Source organism: Dasypus novemcinctus, chromosome X (assembly GCF_030445035.2).
Source record: "Dasypus novemcinctus isolate mDasNov1 chromosome X, mDasNov1.1.hap2, whole genome shotgun sequence".
Lineage (NCBI taxonomy): Eukaryota > Metazoa > Chordata > Mammalia > Cingulata > Dasypodidae > Dasypus > Dasypus novemcinctus.
Window position 1 is genome coordinate 119,713,599 of NC_080704.1, and position 17,951 is coordinate 119,731,549.

General features: G+C 38.6%; 1 protein-coding gene across 2 annotated transcripts in view; it reads left to right on the plus strand.

The window, feature by feature from the left end:
- Nucleotides 1–17,951, plus strand: part of PAK3 (p21 (RAC1) activated kinase 3) — a 401,520-nt gene that overhangs the window by 55,430 nt on the left and 328,139 nt on the right. For both annotated transcript variants that reach the window (XM_058292198.2, XM_058292196.2), the window contains exon 2: nt 3,010–3,086. The gene's annotated coding sequence lies outside the window, so the exon portion shown is untranslated. The remainder of the gene's footprint in view (nt 1–3,009; nt 3,087–17,951) is intronic.

A 17,951-nucleotide genomic window follows, 5' to 3' on the forward strand; every position in this document is an offset into this window, starting at 1 on the left:
GTGGATATTGCCTCTTGGTGCACTTTATTGCTTTTGCTCTGGTGAATAAATCATAGAATCAAGACAAGGTCCTTATAGGACTTTTATTAGCTTTGCTCCCAGTCTGTGGTGACTTCCAGTAGAATCAGTGTCTAATGCAAAAATGATGGGGCTCGGAGTCTAAAAGAATAGTCTCGATTCTCATATATGTGATCTGAGACAACTTATTTCATATCCCTGGCCTTCCATTTCCTTAACTGTAAGATGAGAAAAATAATATCTGCCTCTTTTATCTTTAGGGGCTTTTGTGACGCTAAAGTGAGATAATATACATGAAAAAATCTTGAAAAAAACCATTTTACAACAATGAAGGTGTTATGTCTTTATTAAATCAGTAAAATAGTCTTTGAGGCCTTACTATGTGCAAGCTAACATACCAGTATTCATAGGATGCCAAGGGGCACAGAGCTGAGCGATCTCCATGAGCTTATAGTCTGAAAAGAATGGACATATGTGATTGGAAAGAGAGCCAACACCACAAAGCCAGAATAAGTGATACAGACTGCATGATGAAAGATATCAGAGTGGGAGGAGATGGTCATGGAAGGTTTCCTGGAAGGGGACGAATTTGAACTATGCTTTGGAAAAAACTGCATCAGATTGGGCTGGCAGAGGGAAGAAGGACATTCTAGGCAGGGGCATCAGTACAAGTTAAGGCTGAAATCACAAGGTATTCTGGAGACCCAATCTGCAAGGAGCAGATGATTCAAGTAGGGACTGGCTAATTATCACTTCTCCAGCTTCTCCACTTTGTTGGAATACAGAAGAAGGAATCAAAGCATCTTTCCCATGAAAACCAAAACAGAGGCCAAGTGGGACTGTTAGTGAGGTTTATTACATTGTGGGGGAGCCTAGTTCTATGGTATGGGCATAATAATTCCTACTTTATCAGCACTAAATGAGATGATATGTGTTAAACATTTAGCGCAGTGCCTGACATGTGGTTAGTGCTCAATAAATGTTAGCTGTCATCATCATCATCATCATCATCATCATCAGTCATCTTTTATTATAGTCAAGGGATAACAACATGAGCTTTGGGATCTGCCTATATTGGTTTGTGACCTTGTGCAAGTTATATCACCTCCCACCTCCCTACTTCCCAGTTTCTTTGTCTTTAAAATGGGAATAATAGTAGTGCCAATTGAAGAGAGCAATTGTGAGAATTAAATGGGTTAATCTAAGTGCTTATCACAATGCCTGGCACATAGTTAACACTCAATAAATGTCGCCTACTAAATTTATTATGAACAGTTGATCATTAATATAATGTGACTGCATAACACAAGCTTGGGGAAATAAGAAAATTAAACAAAATCATCCCAGATCTTCCTACTAAGACACAAACCCTTGATATTATTTTGGGATCTATTTCTTAAATTTTTTTGTTGATAAAATCAAGACTGTAGCAAATGCCATGGATTTGGGATGCAATGATCATTTCATTCAACAAATATTTACTGAGCACTTATTATGTGCTAAGCATTGCTCCAGGGGCTGGGATACAAGAACAAACAGGACAGATGTGTTTCTTCCACTTAAAAAGCTTATAGCCCAATAGAGAGAGAGAAAAAAACTAAATAAATATGTAAAATAGATAGTATGTTAAGTGATATTAAGTACTATGTGGAAAAATTAAGATGCCTGGTAAGGAGTCCAGAATTGGTGGGGAAAGGTGGAGGTGCCTGCAAAGCCTACATTTCTACAGAGGGTGATCAGGTAAGCTCTCATTGAGACAGTAGTCTTTAAGTCCAGCCCTGAAGAAGGTGGGATGACAAATGCTGCAGATAACTAGGGGAAAAGCATTCCAGGCAGAAAACACACAGGGAGTGGCCCTGAGTTAGGAACATGCCTGGCTTTGAGAAACAGCCAGGGAAATCATTCAGCAGGATTGAAGTAAATAAGGAGAAGAGTAGTAGAACAGAAGGTCAGAAAATTCACAGGGACCAGCTGACTTAGAACTCTCTGTAGGTCATAATGATGACATTTCTATTTACAGTAGTGAGATGGAAAGCCACAGGAGGATTTTGTCCAGGGAGGGGCATGATTTAACTTACATCAGCGATTTGGCCCTCTTATAAGCAGTGGATTTTGCCCTTACAGGCCTTGGACAATAAATAATAAACAAGAGGCAGTAGCCCCAGAAATTCTACAGAGCTGTCCTTACCTCTGTAAATGGCAGGGATAGCACTTATTGGTCCAGAATGGGACACAGAGAGAAAGCATGGTGCAGAGAATAGAGAAAAGAGTGACTCTTAGAGCTGAAAACGGACCCGTTGGTGTAATTCTGTCACTGGACATCACTTTAACCAGCCTTGGCTTATACAGTCACTGCCTCACCAGCTTGCTCAGCATCTCACAGGATTCTCTGAAGTAGAAAGTTTTTGACAGTTTTACTGAAAATCTGCCACCTTGTCGCCATTGGGTGGCAGTAGCCCTAGTTCTGTCACCTGAGCAACCCAGAATAAATACATACTTTCCATACAAAAACACTCGAGATTCAAAAGCAGATAGGTTTTCTATATGTCCTCTGACTATTCTTTTTTTCGAGTCTCTTGTTCCTGATCCTTCAAGAGCCACTTCTTTTGTGGGATGGTTTCAAAATCCTTTGCCAATCTTGTGGACCTCCTCTGGAGGTGTTCCACTTTCTTAGTGATATCAAAATATGGTGTCTGTCATTGAACAGGAACCTCCAGGAGGTAAAAGCAGGGATTGTAATGCTACAATTATTTTCTGGGATCTAGAATCTATACTTTGATTATTACAGCCTAAAATCTTGTTCTACTTTTAGCAGCAGAATAATTTAGCTACATTATACTTTTGGCTCAAATTATGCAGGTTTGTTTGTTTCATGTGAGCTGCTGCCAAATCATACTTCCTGTATTCTGACCCTCACAATAATGGAATTTAATTTTTTTCATTGAGGAATTTTATCTTTATCTTATCTAAGTTTTACCTTTTTTGTTTTAGCCCGTATTCCAGTCCATCTGAGCTCATTTTGAATCTCAAGTTTGTCCTTCAACTACTTTGAGTCATCCTCATAGGTGGTAAGTATGTTTTCTGTCTCTTCATCTAAGTTATTAATAAAAATGGAAAAACCCCATGACCTTTCTCTAGAGACCTTTCTACTGGTTGCTACTTATGCTTTGGACAAAATTATTTAATCAAATACCAGTTCATTTGCCTGTATTATATTCTGGCTAATATGTTATTGTTTCATCTTAGTTCATTTATGAGAAACTTACAGTAGACAATTTCAGATGCATAGCAAAATTCAAGATAACGTTGTTGTTAAAAAGACAGGATGGTTGAGGATGTAGGGTGATGCAATATGGAGCCTTTTTGTTTTTCAAGATAGAAAAGCTATTACTGCTTTTTTTCCAATTCCAAAAGTAATTTTGGCTTGTTGTAAAGGTCAACAGCATAGCCAATTATAAAAATTAGAAAATAGTTCTGTAATTCTGTACATTGACATCCTACCAGATAACTGCTTTTAAAAGTTTTGTGCATATGGAAAAGCACAGATCTATGATTTAAATGGAATCATACTATAGAGATTGCTTTGTGACCAGATTTATTAACTTAACAACCATTTGGTAACATCTCTTCTCATCAGAACCCATAGTTTTACCTCATCTTTTTTAGCAGTGGCACAATGTGCTCTTCTCAGGATGTTTCATTATTTATTGTATCAATCCCATAATGATGGGCATTCAGATTGTTAGCCAAATTTTTGCAGTTAAAAACAGCGTTGCATGATGAACTTGCTTTGCTGGCTTGATGAGATGTTGTGTTGGGTGTTGCATGCCAGTTCCTATGGATTCCTGTCTTTTTCAGATCTTGTTGTCAACATTCTAAATTCCCAAGTTCTACTTCTCCCTAAGAAAGAAGAACTGGTGAGAAAGATGCCAACTCCCCACTCATCATGGTTTCAGATTGAAATTCTATATTCTGTCCCACTTTAGAGTGGACTTAAGGCTGTTTGAGCTTCTGGGGGTCTTAAAAGGACCAAGAAATCCCAAGCTCAAGCCGTGAGTGACAGGCAGGATTGATGGAGTTTGCATTTCCTGCTGGCCCAGGTGACGTAACTAGGAACAAGAAGGGAAAGGGCTGTCATTGAGCTAATCTTCCCCATCGGACACTCTGCTTTAACAAAGTAAGGCTACTTGCTGGACCCTGAATAGTCTCCCTGCTTTCCCATCTTCACATCATTACTCCTCCATGGAGTCTTCCTTCCAGCATACATGCACCTCCCAGAACAAAATAGAATAGAAACTATCTGCTTTGAACTCTCAGAACACTTTAAGAGCTTGGGCTTGAGAGTCAAACCTATGTTTGAATATCTGTGCTGCACCTGCCTAGCTCTGTGATCCTGGATAAGTCACGCATCCTTTCTAGTTGTAGTCATCTTCATCCTTAGATTGAAGATGTGCTTGTATGAGATATTACAAAATACCTAGCCAATGCCTGGATGATATTAAGCAGTTAATACATGTTAGCTACTATTATTATCATTCACATCATGGGTAATGGCATGATCTATTCCATAGAGTTGTTGTGATGATTTGATGAGAGCTTATGTAAAGCACCAAACAGAGTGTTCAGGACAAATTGGGTGCTAAATAAATTATAGCAATTATTAAAATATTTTATCTCACTTTGGGTATTTACCTCATTGTATCTTGTGTTATTACTATTTGTTTTCATGACTTGATCATCTATCTCCCCCTCTAATTTATAAGCTCCCTTGTATGTTTCTCTTCTCTCTCTCTCTCTCTCTCTCTCTCTCTCTCTCTCTCTCTCTCTCTCTCTCTCTCTCTCTAATGCTGCCATCACTTTTTCTCTCTTTTCTAAGCTCCTTTATGCTTGGGCTGCTTTCTGATTAGAAAACATCTCCTCCATTAACTGACCAACTGTGTCTTTCCTTAGACAAGGTCAAGACATACGTACTATAACCATTGAGCTGCTCATCACAGAACTAACAAACTACAGAATCTTAGCTTTGGAATGTTTTCCAGGAAACAATGGCCTTGTGTGTATGTTTACCTAAACAGAATGGACTTGTGCACCACTCTCAGGCATCTGCAATAAACAGAATGGGATAATGTTAGATCACCAGCCCAGTACAGACCACTACCAAGTCCCTCCTAGATGACAAAAATAGACTCCTAAATTGTTTCCCTGCCTCAATTCATGCTCTCCATACAGCAGTCAGATGGATCTTTAGAAAATAGTAAATCATATCATGTGACTCTATTTCTCAAAAACCCTCCAAGGGCTCCCATCTAATGTAGTACAAAGTCCAAATTCTTTCCCATGGCCTATACGGCCATGCATAATCTGGCCCCTGAAAAACCCTCCAAAACCGTCGAGTTCTACTCTTTCCCTTGCCCCTCTATACCACCTGCACCAGCCTTCTTTTCTAAGAACAAATCAAACTTTTTTCTGCTTCTTTTATGGTTCCACCAGAAATTTAATCTCCAAGAGTGAGACCTAACCATCTGTCTTCTTAAATGATTCCCAGGTGATTCTAGTGTTTAGCCAAGATTGACAGCCTCTGCTCTAATCTATCAATTTTTTTATTTCCTTCTTACACTTATCACAAGTTGGAATTATTTTTCTTATTCATTGAAGTATTCAGTAAATATTTATTGAGCTCCCTCTATAAGTCAGACACTACTGCAAATACTGGGAATAAAACTGTGGACATAATAAACACAAAACCTAACCACTATGAAACTTCCATTCCAGTGAGCAAGACAGACAGTAAACAAGATAAGTAAATAATATATAGTATATTAGATAATGATAAGTGCTAAAGAGAAGAATAAAGCAGAAAATGTAGATATAAACATTTTTTTGTGGGGAGAAAAGTTTTAGATAATGTCACCTGGGAAGGTAAATTTTGTATAAAGACTTAAACGACCGAAAGTTAAGATTCTGAGGAATCCAGACCTGAAGCTATCTGGATGTAGAACATCCTAAGTCAGAGAAGAGTCTGTGCAAAGACTCGGAGGTTTAGTGTGTTTGAGGAACAGCAAAGTGGACAGTACGGCTGATGAGTCAAGAAGAAGGGGAAGAGTGGTGCGGAAAAAGGAAGTAATGTGTGGTCAAGTCATGTGGATCTTTGTAGGCTATTATCAGGTCTTTGGCTTCTACTCTTAGTGACAGGGTTTCATTAAAGTGTTTCAAACAGAGAATGACATGATCTGACTTAGATTTTGATAGGCCCATTCTATCTGCCTTGTTGAGAATAAATTGAAGGGGAAACAAGGGTGGGAGCAGGAAAACTAGCTAGGAAGCTATGCAATAATACAGATGAGAGAGGATGGTAGCTTGGACAAAAGTGGTAGTAATAGAGGTGATGAGAAGAAACTAGAAATGTTCAAAAATATGTATATATTTTAAGAGGTAGAGTATACAAGATTTGCAGGCACACTGTATGTTGGGCATGAGACAAAATGCACAATCAAAGAAGGGCACCAAGGTTTTTGACCTGAGCATCTGGAAGAATGGAACTACCATTTAACTGAGATTGAAAAGACTGTGGGAAAACTATATTTTAGAGGGAAATAACAAGGGCTCAGTTTTTTAAAAAAGTAGTTTTATGCACACACCATACAATCCATCCAAAGCATACAGTCAATGACTCTCGCTATAATCAGAGTTGTACATTCCTCACTAAATTCAATTTTAGAACATTTTCATTGCTCCAAAAAAGAAATCAAGTGCTCAGTTTTGAATTTGATAAATTTGGGGTGCACATTAGACATCGAGATGTCAAGTAGAGAGTTATATATTCAAACCTGGAGTTCATAGGAGAGATCTGGCCTGGAGATACAACTTTGGGAACCATGAGACTGGATGAGATCACCTAGAGAACAAGTTCAGGTAGAAAAGAGATGAGGTCCAAGGACTGAGCCCTAAAGCACTCCAAAGTTTAGAGGCTGGGTAGAAGGGACTAAGAAAAGGAGGCTGAGAAGGATCAGCCAGAAAAGAAAGAAGAAATCCCAAATATTATAGTTTCCTGGAAGCCAAGAGAAGAAAATGACTTAAGGAAGAAACAGTAGTCACTTGGGTCAAATGCTGCCAATAGGTTAAATAATACAAGGACCAAAAATTAACCCCTGAATTTTGTAACATGGAGGTCACTGGTGATTTTGATCACAACAGTGAATAAAGTGAGTTCAAGATGTAAAGAATAGAGAGCATTTGGATACAATGAGTATAGACATCTATTTCCAGGTTTTAATAAATGAAGTAGAGAACTATGAGACAGTAGCAGTATCTGGAGTGAGAATTAGGGTAAAAAGAGGGTTTTAGCCATGTAGCTGGGAAAATTAATATTCTAATGAAAATGATCCAATCTCCCACATTAAAAGGTAAGGTCCTTGAGAACAGGGACAATATCTTGTGTATTCCCTGAGCCTTCAACAGTGCCTAGCACATAGTAAACACTCAACAAATGTTAATGAATAACTAAATGATCAAATGAATGAATGAAAGTAGATGTTGAAGTGTTGAGTAAGAAATAATAGCAGAATAAATTGGCCCCTGAATTCGGTAGCATCCTGTGTTTAGTTCCAGTCACACTCCTGGCATACAAAGTTCGCCCCAGACCCAGACTGCTGAAGCACAACACAACTCTCTTTGCCAAGAGGCCATGCTATGTCTCTGTAGTCACCTGTTCCAGGCAGCAGAAAGGCCATCAGAATATAAGAAATGGGTGCAGCCAGAGAAGACCACAGAGCTCAGGAGTGTGCCAAAAGAGAAACCCCTTTGCATCATCACCATTTGCTGGGCATGGACTATCTGCAGTGCAGGGTTCATGAGAGACACATGCCACGCTGGTATCCTAGCCTACTCCTGCTGGCTGGAGGGTAATTAATAATCTCATGTAGTTTGTGCCAAACAGCAGCTAAATCTAAGTCCAAGAAGAAGTCCATGACCATGCAGTGACCAGAAGAAGCCTTGGCACCTGCCCCATTCCAGTTCCTGGATTGCACAACCCCCACCCATGTAAGGTTATGGGTTCACCCAGGGGGCTTCCCCATGGTGCCTCCGACTCAGCTGTTGTTAGAAAAATGCTATGGCTCAGGGCCAAGCTGGCACATAGGAGGTGCTCAGCAACTTTTGGATGAATGGACCCTTGGGGAATCTTGGAAGTGACACAAGATGAGAAAACACTTCCTTTTCTATGCATTTCCCAACATTACACTCTATGCTCATACACAGCTTTGTGGAGGGACATAACCAGAGGCAAGGGTATATCCTGGGCTTGGAAGAGTAGAGAGGGAAATCTCCACAATTAGTTGGCAGCAATCCCAGACAGGCCTTTTCCATCAACTCACCTTTCTTCTAGAGATTCCACCATTGTGTCAAGTTTAGGATTCCAAAATATTAATTTCTACCAGCATTGGCCTAAGACCTGATTTAGGTATCCCGTGCAGTTTCTCAAGGGTATGACAATGATAAACTACTACTACTACAACTACTACTACTGATAATAATAATTGCAGCTAGCATATCCTGACACCCACTATAGGATCACTGGACTAAATATCTTACATATGTTTTCTGTTGTACTATAGTCCTGTGAGGTAAGTACTATTTTTGTCTCCATTGAACAGAAGGGATTCAAGCTATGAAGGTATATAGTTGGGATTCAAGCACAAATCTGCCTCATTAGAGAATCACACTCTACTTGGTTCCCTATTATAGCATCATTATGCTCTTTTTAAAATGTAAATCTGATATCAGTCCTCCGCTTAGAAGCCACCAGTGGCTTCTCAATATACCTTCCTCCTAAGCCATCAAGACCTCACATAATTTGGCCTTTGCCCATCTCTCCAGCTTTGTATCGTTCTCCTCTCCCCCTCCCCTGTAAAGCCTATGGGTTAGACTTCATAGCAGTAGTAGCAGCACTCTCTTTAAGTATGTTTGGTAGGCTGATTTGGATGTACTGCCACTTACAGTGATACTTCCTTGGGAAAATGCCTTCCTTGTTCCAAACAGCCTCCCTGGGAGCCCTATTTATGTAAGGTGGAAACTGCTTGTGATTGTCAGTATATCCATTGTTACAGACACACTTGTTGGGCTATCTTAGCACTGTTTCTCATTTGTAAAACACTAGGAGGTTTACAGTGTCCCAGGTCCTGTTCCATACAAAGAAGATGGTGATACTCAGAGTCCAATCTAAGTCCAATTTCTCATTCTATGACTACTGGCATTTGGTGAGAATATATTCTCTATATAAGGCAGTAAAAAAAAGAGAGCACTGGACTAGGAGACTAACAACCTATATACTATTCCCAGTTGTCTCACTCAATAGCTAGAAGACTTCAGATAAATACTTTCACTTCTCTGAACCTCAATTCCTTTGTCAATCAAGGAAAGCAATCATCTCCAATACTAAGGGGTTTCTATGAATATCTAATTATATATCTATTCAATGGTTTAGAAAGTACAGAACTTTACATAATAACTCTTAATGAGTGATACGAATATTTCAGAAACTGCTCTAAGATTCTTACATGTATTATGTAGATAAATCCTTGGAACAATCCTATGAGGTATATATTAATAGTATCTCCATTTTATAAAAGAGAAGGATGAGACACAAAGAGTTTAAGGGATTTATTCAACAATACCCAACTGATAAGTGGCAGAGTCAGAGTGTGAATTGAGGCATTATGGTTTTAGAGCTAGTAGACTGAACCACTGCACTTACACATGCAAAGTAAAGTATTGGGATTTTATTTTTATTTCTTGATATTGTTTTTTTATTTAATGAAATTCACAAGACATAAAATTAACCATTTTGTAGTGAACAATTTATTTGCATTTAGTGCATTCATAATGTTTGAAAGCACCACCTCTAGTTTCAAAATATTTTCATCATTCCAAAATAAAATGCTGTACCCATTAAGCAGTTACTCTCCAAACTTTCCTCCCACAAGCCCCTGCCAACCACCAATCTGCTTTCTGTTTCTAGGGATTTACTTAGTCTGGATGTTTCATATGAATGGAATAATACAATATGTGACCTTTTTTGTCTGACTTCTTTCATTTAGCGTAGTGTTTTCGAGGTTCATCCACATTACAGCATGTGTCAATATCTCATTCCTTTTTTTTTTTTTTTAAATTTTTTTATTTTTTATTGACTTTGTAATAATATTACATTAAAAATATATATGTGAGGTCCCATTCAACCCCACCCCCCCACCCCCCCTCTCCCCCCCCCCCCCAACAACACTTGTTCCCATCATCATGACACATCCATTGGATTTGGTAAGTACATCTTTGGGCACCTCTGCACCTCATATACATTGGTTCACATCATGGCCCATACTCTCCTCTATTCCATCAAGTGGGCCCTGTGAGGATTTACAATGTCCGGTGATTACCTCTGAAGCACCATCCAGGGCAGCTCCATGTCCCGAAGACGCCTCCACCTCTCATCTCTTCCTGCCTTTCCCCATACCCTTTGTCCATTATGTCCACTTTTCCCAATCCAATGCCACCTCTTCTATGTGGACATTGGATTGGTTGTGTCCATTGCACCTCTATGTCAAGAGGAGGGTCAGATTCCACCTGGATGCTGGATGCAATCCTCCCATTTTCAGTTGTAATCACTCTAGGCTCCATGGTGTGGTGGTTGTCCTTCTTCAACTCCATCTTAGCTGAGTGTGGTAAGTCCAATAAATCAGATTGTAGGTGCTGGAGTCTGTTGAGGCTCAGGATCTGGCTATCACATTGTCAGTCCAGAGATTCAAATCCCCTAAATATATCTTAAACCCCAACATTAACTGCACCTCCAGCATATTAGCATGAAAGTCTTATGAAGGGAGATCCCATCTGAGTCCAGATTCATCACACATAAACACCATTTCCAAAGAGGGGCCATCTGCCCTCTCATTCCTTTTTATGGCCAAATAGTATCCATTGTATGTATACACCACACTTTGTTTATCCATTCATTCATTGATGAACATTTGGGTTTCCACCTTTGGCTATTGTGAATAGAGCTATTAAGGATTTGAGTACCCATTTTCAGTTATTTTGGGTATATATATGGGAGTGATATTTCTGGGACTTATGGTAAGTCTATGTTTAACTTTATGAGGAACCACCAAACTGTTTTTCACAGTTGCTAAAACATAATGGGTTGTTAATACCCATTAGCTATGTACAAATGTCCCAATTTCTCCACATCCTCACCAACACTATTATTTTCCTTTTTAAAAAATTATAGACATCCTCGTGGGTATAAAGTGGTATCTCATTGTGGTTTTGATTTGCACTTCCCTAATGACTAATGATGTTGAGCATCTTTTCATGTGCTTATCATGTGGTATATCTTCTTTGGAGGAAGGTCTATTCAACTACTTCATCCAATTTTTAATTTGCGTGTTTGTTTATATTCTGGATATCAGACACTTATCAGTTATAGGATTTGCAAATATTTTCTCATTCTGTTTTTTTATGTCATCTTTTCCCACAAGTCCTCCAAAACTGCCTTTTGTGTTTGATTGATATTTTTTTCTAGTGTACCCTTTGATTCCCTTTTAATTTTCTTTTCTGTATATATTTTAGTTATTTTCTTTGGGTAACCATGCATATTGCAATTAACATCTTAAGAGTTATAATGGTCTAGTTTGAATTGATACCAAGTTAGCTTCCATAGCTACAAAAACTTGGCTTCTAGAAAACTTTGTCTTCCCAATTGCCCTGTTTATGTCAGAAAATATTTATTTGTACATTGTATGCTCATTAATGTAGATATATAATTATTGTTTTATGCATTGTCTTTTACACCATAAAGTAAACATAAAAAGTAGTTACAAACCAAAAATACTGTAAAACAGGCTTCTATATTCATCTATGTAGTTATCTATACCAGAATTCTTTATTTCTTTACGTAGTTTGGAGTTAATATCTAGTGTCCTTTCCTTTCAGCCTGAAGGACTTCCTTTAACTTCCTTATAGGCAATTTTTATAAGGCAAGTCTATTAGCGAAGAATTCCCTCACCTTTTGCTTTTCTGGGAATGTCTTAATTTCATTTTCATTCTTAAAATATTTTTTTAATAGAGTATTTGTGAACTTACAAAACAGTCATGTGCATGTGTGGAATTCCCACACAACATTCCTCCAACATCAGACTACATTGTTGTGGATTGTTTGTTACAGATTATGAGATAATATCTTCAGACTATTACCACTAACTATGGTCTATAGCATACCTTTGGTGTATTTTTTCCATACCCCCTTATTATTAGCACCGTATATCTTTGACATTGATGCCAGAATATTACAGTCTTGCTTTTAATTATAATCCATAGGTTACATTAATTTTATTTTTCCCATGCTTTTCCACATTCTTACCACCTTGCAATTTGTAGAAGAATATTCTTGTATTTATACTATTAACCACCATTCTCATCCACCTTTGGGTTCACTATGCTATTTAGTCCCTAGATTATTCTCTAGCTTTCTTTCAACTGACATTTACATCCCTGGACCACCCTTTCACTTTCATTTTTGAAGGATAGTTTTGCTAGATATAGAGTTCTTGTTTGACACCAGCATTATAAATATATCATTCCAATGCCTCCTGGCTTTCATAGTTTCTGACAGAAAACTAGTTGTTCATCTTATTCAGGATCCCTTATACATGGTATATTGTTTCTGTCTTGCTTCTTTTTATTTTATTTTATTTTTAATGTATCTTTTTTCTTCTTCTTTATATTCTTTTAAATGTTCCATTAAAAAAATATAAGGTCCCCATATACCCCCGACCCCACCCCTCTCACATCAATAAACTCTTCCATCATTATGGCACATCCACTCGACCCAGCGAATACATTCTGGTGAACCACTGCAGCACATGGACAATGGTCCAAAATGTAGTCCACACACTCCCCAAGACCATCCAGTGGGCCACAACAAGACACACAATGTCCAGCATCCATCCCTGCACCACCACCTAGGACAACTCCAAATCCTGAAAATGCCCCGACACCATATCTCTTCTTCCCTCTCCCGACCATCAGCAGTCACTGTGGCCACCCTCTCCACATCACTACTACAATTTCTTCCCTTACTAATCACAATATTTCCCCAGCAGAACACCAGTAAGTCCACTCTAATCCATATTCTATTCCTCTGTCTTGGGGACCAGGGATGGCTATGTACAGTCCCCCTCTACATGAAGAGGGGGTTTAGATTCCACATGGATGATGGATGCAATTCTCTTGCTTGCAGCTGTAGGTACTCTTGGCTCCCTGGTGTGGTGGTTGACCCTCTTCACCTCCCTATCAGCTGGCCAGGGTAAGTTCAAGAAACCAGAGGGTAGGAGTTGCAAGTGTGCTGAGGGCCAGGGCCTGTCAGTCACATGGACAGTTCAGAGTTTCAGGTCTCCTGAGTATATACCAACCCAAACACCAACAACAGGTCCGGTAAAAGTAACAGAAGAGGCATGTGTAGAAAGATTATATCTTAGTCCAACTCCATCATTCAGGAACACAAACTCCAAAGTAGAGCCAACTGACATGGCCCTGAAGTCCAGAGCCATCTGCCTTGACCATATAACTTGTGGGTCTCTGCAGCCCTCAGGAGAACCAGCACCTGGGTTTCCATCTACCTTGGCTATCTTTAGTACCATGCTGAGTCATGCCTAAGCATCACCCCCTAATGACCTCCGGTTTCTTTTTGTGAGACTCTTAGCCATATAAACTCACTTGTCCTTTCCATTTCCCCCTTTTTATCAAAGTCAAAAAGCAGTTTTTAACACCTGATATTACATGTAGGCCAAGATATTCTGCCTGTCTGAGTTGACCTCTTTGTTCATGGTCTTTTTGTAGTTACATCATCAGGTGCTGCTTGGTACTAATCCCTTGGCATCAGGGAGGCTCATCCATGGGAGTCATGGCTCATGCTGGGGAAAGGCAATGCATCTACATGCTGAGTTTCACTTAGAGAGTGGCCACATTTGAACAACATGGAGGCTCTCAGGAGGTAACTCTTAGGCACCCCACAACTCTAGGCCTAGTTCATATTTCAGGCACACAGTCTCATAATCAGAGCCATCAGTATCAACGGCTAATCGTTGGATCTTCCATCTTTATTGGTCTTTGCCATTGCACTTGGGGGATTGTTGTTGTTCCATTGGGGAGTGTGATAGAGCTCCCCTGGCCAGAAACTTAGCACTCTCTCATCTGTCGTTTCCAACTGAAACCACTATGAAAATATCCAAACCTTTCTATGTACCTTGTATACATGCCCTGGAGAACCCCCTCCCAACTGTGTGCCCCCCACTAATGACACCCCACACAAGTGCTCCTACCCCACCAAGTTGAACCTCTCTGTATTCCAAAACTTCCTGATTATTTTTTCCTGATTATTCTTTTTTTCCTCATTATTAAGACTTAAATGCAAGGTGTAAGTCTCCCATCAAATATATGGTTACCAAATATTTTCTCCCATTGTGTAGGCTCTCTTTTCTCTTTACTGACAAAGTCCTTTGAGGTGCAGAAGGCTTTAAAATGAGGAAGTCCCATTTATCTATTTGTTATTAACTTATTAACATAAGTTTTAGGTCACAGTAATTCACATATACAATATGGTACTCCCATATACCAAGCATCAAACCTTTTGTCCCTTCACCAACAGTGATCTTTTTACATATTCATATTATATTTGCTGCAGCTAATGTACAGATATTGAAACAATAGCTTTCAAACATGGTTCCATTTGGGTTTACATCATAGTTTATATTTTAGACTATACAATTTTCAAAATTTTTTTATCTTATGTTTTACATTATGGTTTACATTTTAGCCTATTGACTTTTATACATTTTTGGTGTAATTTAACATGACCTATATCCATCATGGCATGATCTTGTGGAACACATCCATTGCCCTACAGTTACCCTGATACCATGTATTCAACACCTCTTTCCCCCTCCCCTCAGGGCCCACCATGACAATCAATCTTCATTACTTAAGGACGATATTCAGAGATACTTGCAAAAATGACGTCTTGACATAGTCGACTGCCCTAACCCATTGGGAGCCACCAATTCTCTCAAGAGATACAATTCCTTCTGTTTGAGAATATCATTCCTCCCCAGGTTGTGGGTATACCTTCACTCTCATTGTATGTGGCTCCACCCAATGTTATAATCTGCTATGATAAATTGAGCAATCACACATTCCCCAGATGATTGCCCTGTGTCAGATGCCCCCCGCCAAGCATCACAAACAGGCAGTCTTCCATATTACATTCTCTAAAGAGTTTCATCTGCACCACAATTTCAAACACATACCTGGCAATCTCCCATGATCAAATATTCCCCTTACCTTCTCCCCAATTTCTTGGGCAATCTGACCCATCTTCCCATCCTTAGTACCCCTAAAGCCCATGCATCCCCACCCAAAGTTATCCCTATGCCCCCATTTTATCACTTCCCTGTACAAATACTTACCTCCAGCTTATCATTGATTTCACCCAAGTAGTTGTCAGCTCACAACTTTCCTCTATCCTCCAACTACCTTAAAGTTTATCATCCCGTCTCTAGCTCTCTGAGACAACTTGGTTTACTTATTTCATTTCAGAGAGGTCATGTAGCATTTGTCCTTCAATGACTGAGTTGCTTCACTCAACATAAGGTTTTCAAGATTCTCCATGTTACCACATGTATTTGTACTGTATTTGTTCTTATAGCTGAGTAGTATTCCATTTTATGTATATACCACATTTTATTTATCCATTCATTTGATGATGGGCATTTGGGTTGATTCCAACTTTTGGCAATAGTGAATAGTGTTGCTATGAACATTGGTGTGCATGTATCAGTTTGTGTTCTTGTTTTCAGATCTTCTGGGTATATACCCAGCATTGGAATTGCTGGGTCATATGGCAAATTTATAGCTAGTTTTGTTGAGAAACTGCCAAACTGTACCTCCAGAATGGCTCTATCCTTCTGCATTCCCACCAGAAGTGGATGAGTTCCAATTCCTCCACATCCTTTCCAGCAATTGTTGTCTTCTGATTTTTCAATAGCTACCAGTCTTATGGGAGTAATACAATATGTCATTGTTGTTTTGATTTGCATTTCCCTAATTGCTAGGGATTTTGAGCATTTTTTCATGTGTTTTTTAGCCATTTGTATATCTTCTTTGAAGAAGTGTCTGTTCAAATCTTTTCCCCATTTTTAAAATGGGCTGTTTGTTCTTTTATTTTCAAGATATAGGAGTTCTTTATATATGCAAGATATAAGTCTCCTATCACATATATGGTTACCAAATATTTTCTCCCATTGTGTAGGGTCTCCTTTCACTTTCCTAACAAACTCCTTTGAGGTGCAGAAGGCTTTAATTTTGAGGAAGTCCCATTTATCTATTTGTTCTTTTGCTGCTTGTGCTTTTGGTGTGAATTCTTACACCGTCCTGTAGATGCTTTCCTACTTTGCTTTCCAAGGTCTTTATGGTCTTGGATCTTATATTTAGGTCTTTGATCCATCTTGAGTTGATTTTTATTGGGATTGCATTGAATCTGTAGATCAGTTTTGGTAGGATAGACATCTTAATAATATTTAGTCTTCCTATCCATGAACAGGGAATATTCTTCCATTTATTTAGGTCTTCTTTGATTTCCTTGAACAGTGTTGTGTAGTTATCTGTGTATAAGTCTTTTACCTCTTTACATAAATTTATTCCTATGTATTTGATTTTTTATTTACTATTGTGAATGGTATTTGATTCCTGATTACCTCCTCAGATTGCTCATTATTGGTGTACAGAAATGCTACTGATTTTTGTGCATTTATCTTGTAATCTGTGACTTTCCTGAACTCATTTATAAGTTATAGAAGCTTTGTTGTAGATCTCTCAGGTTTTTTTATGTATAGGATCATATTTTCTGCAAATAGCGAAATTGTGACTTCTTCCTTTCCACTTTGGATGCCTTTTATGTCTGGTTCTTGCCTCAGTGCTCGAGCAAGTACTTCTAAGACTGTGTGAAATAGGAGGGGTGATAGTGGGTATCCTTGTCTTGTTACTGATCATAGAGGGAAAGATTTTAAGATTTCGCCATTGCAAATAATGTTAGCTGTGGGTTTCTCATATATACTCTTTATCATGTTCAGAAAGTTTCCTTCTATTCCCATCTTTTGCAGTGTTTTTTATCAAGAAATGGTGCTGTATTTTGTCAAATGCTTTTTCTGCAACTATAAATATGATCATGTGATTTTTTCCTTCAATCTGTTTATGTGGTGTATTACATTAATTCATTTTCTTATGTTGAACCATCCTTGCATATCCGGAATGAACTCCACTTGGTCATGGTGTATAATTTGTTTAATGTGTTTATGAATACGATTAGCAAGTATTTTGTTGAGGATTTTCACGTCACAGTTCATTAGAGAGATTGGTCTCTAATTTTCATTTCTTGTGGTGTCTTTGTTTGGCTTTGGTACTAGTGTCATGTTGACATCATAGAATGAGTTAGGCAATGTTCTTTCTGTTTCAATTTTTTGGAAAAGTTTCAGCAAGTTTGGTGTTAGTTCTTTCCAGAATGTTTTGCAGAATTCACCTGTGAAGTCGTCTGGTCCAGGGCTCTTTTTAGTTGGGAGGTTTTTAATGAGTGATTCTATCTCTTTACTGGTGATTGGTGTGTTGAGATCGTCAACTTCTTTTTCGATGTAGGCTGCTTATGTGTTTCTAGGAATTTGTCCACTTCCACTGAATTGTAGTTTTTGTTGGAATATAGTTTTTCAAAGCATCCTCTTATGATAGTCTTTATTTCTGTGGGATCAGTGGTGATATCTCCTTTCTCATTTCACATTTTGTGTATTTGCATCTTCTCTCTTTTTTTCTTTGTTAGTCTAGCAAAGGGTTTGTCAATTTTA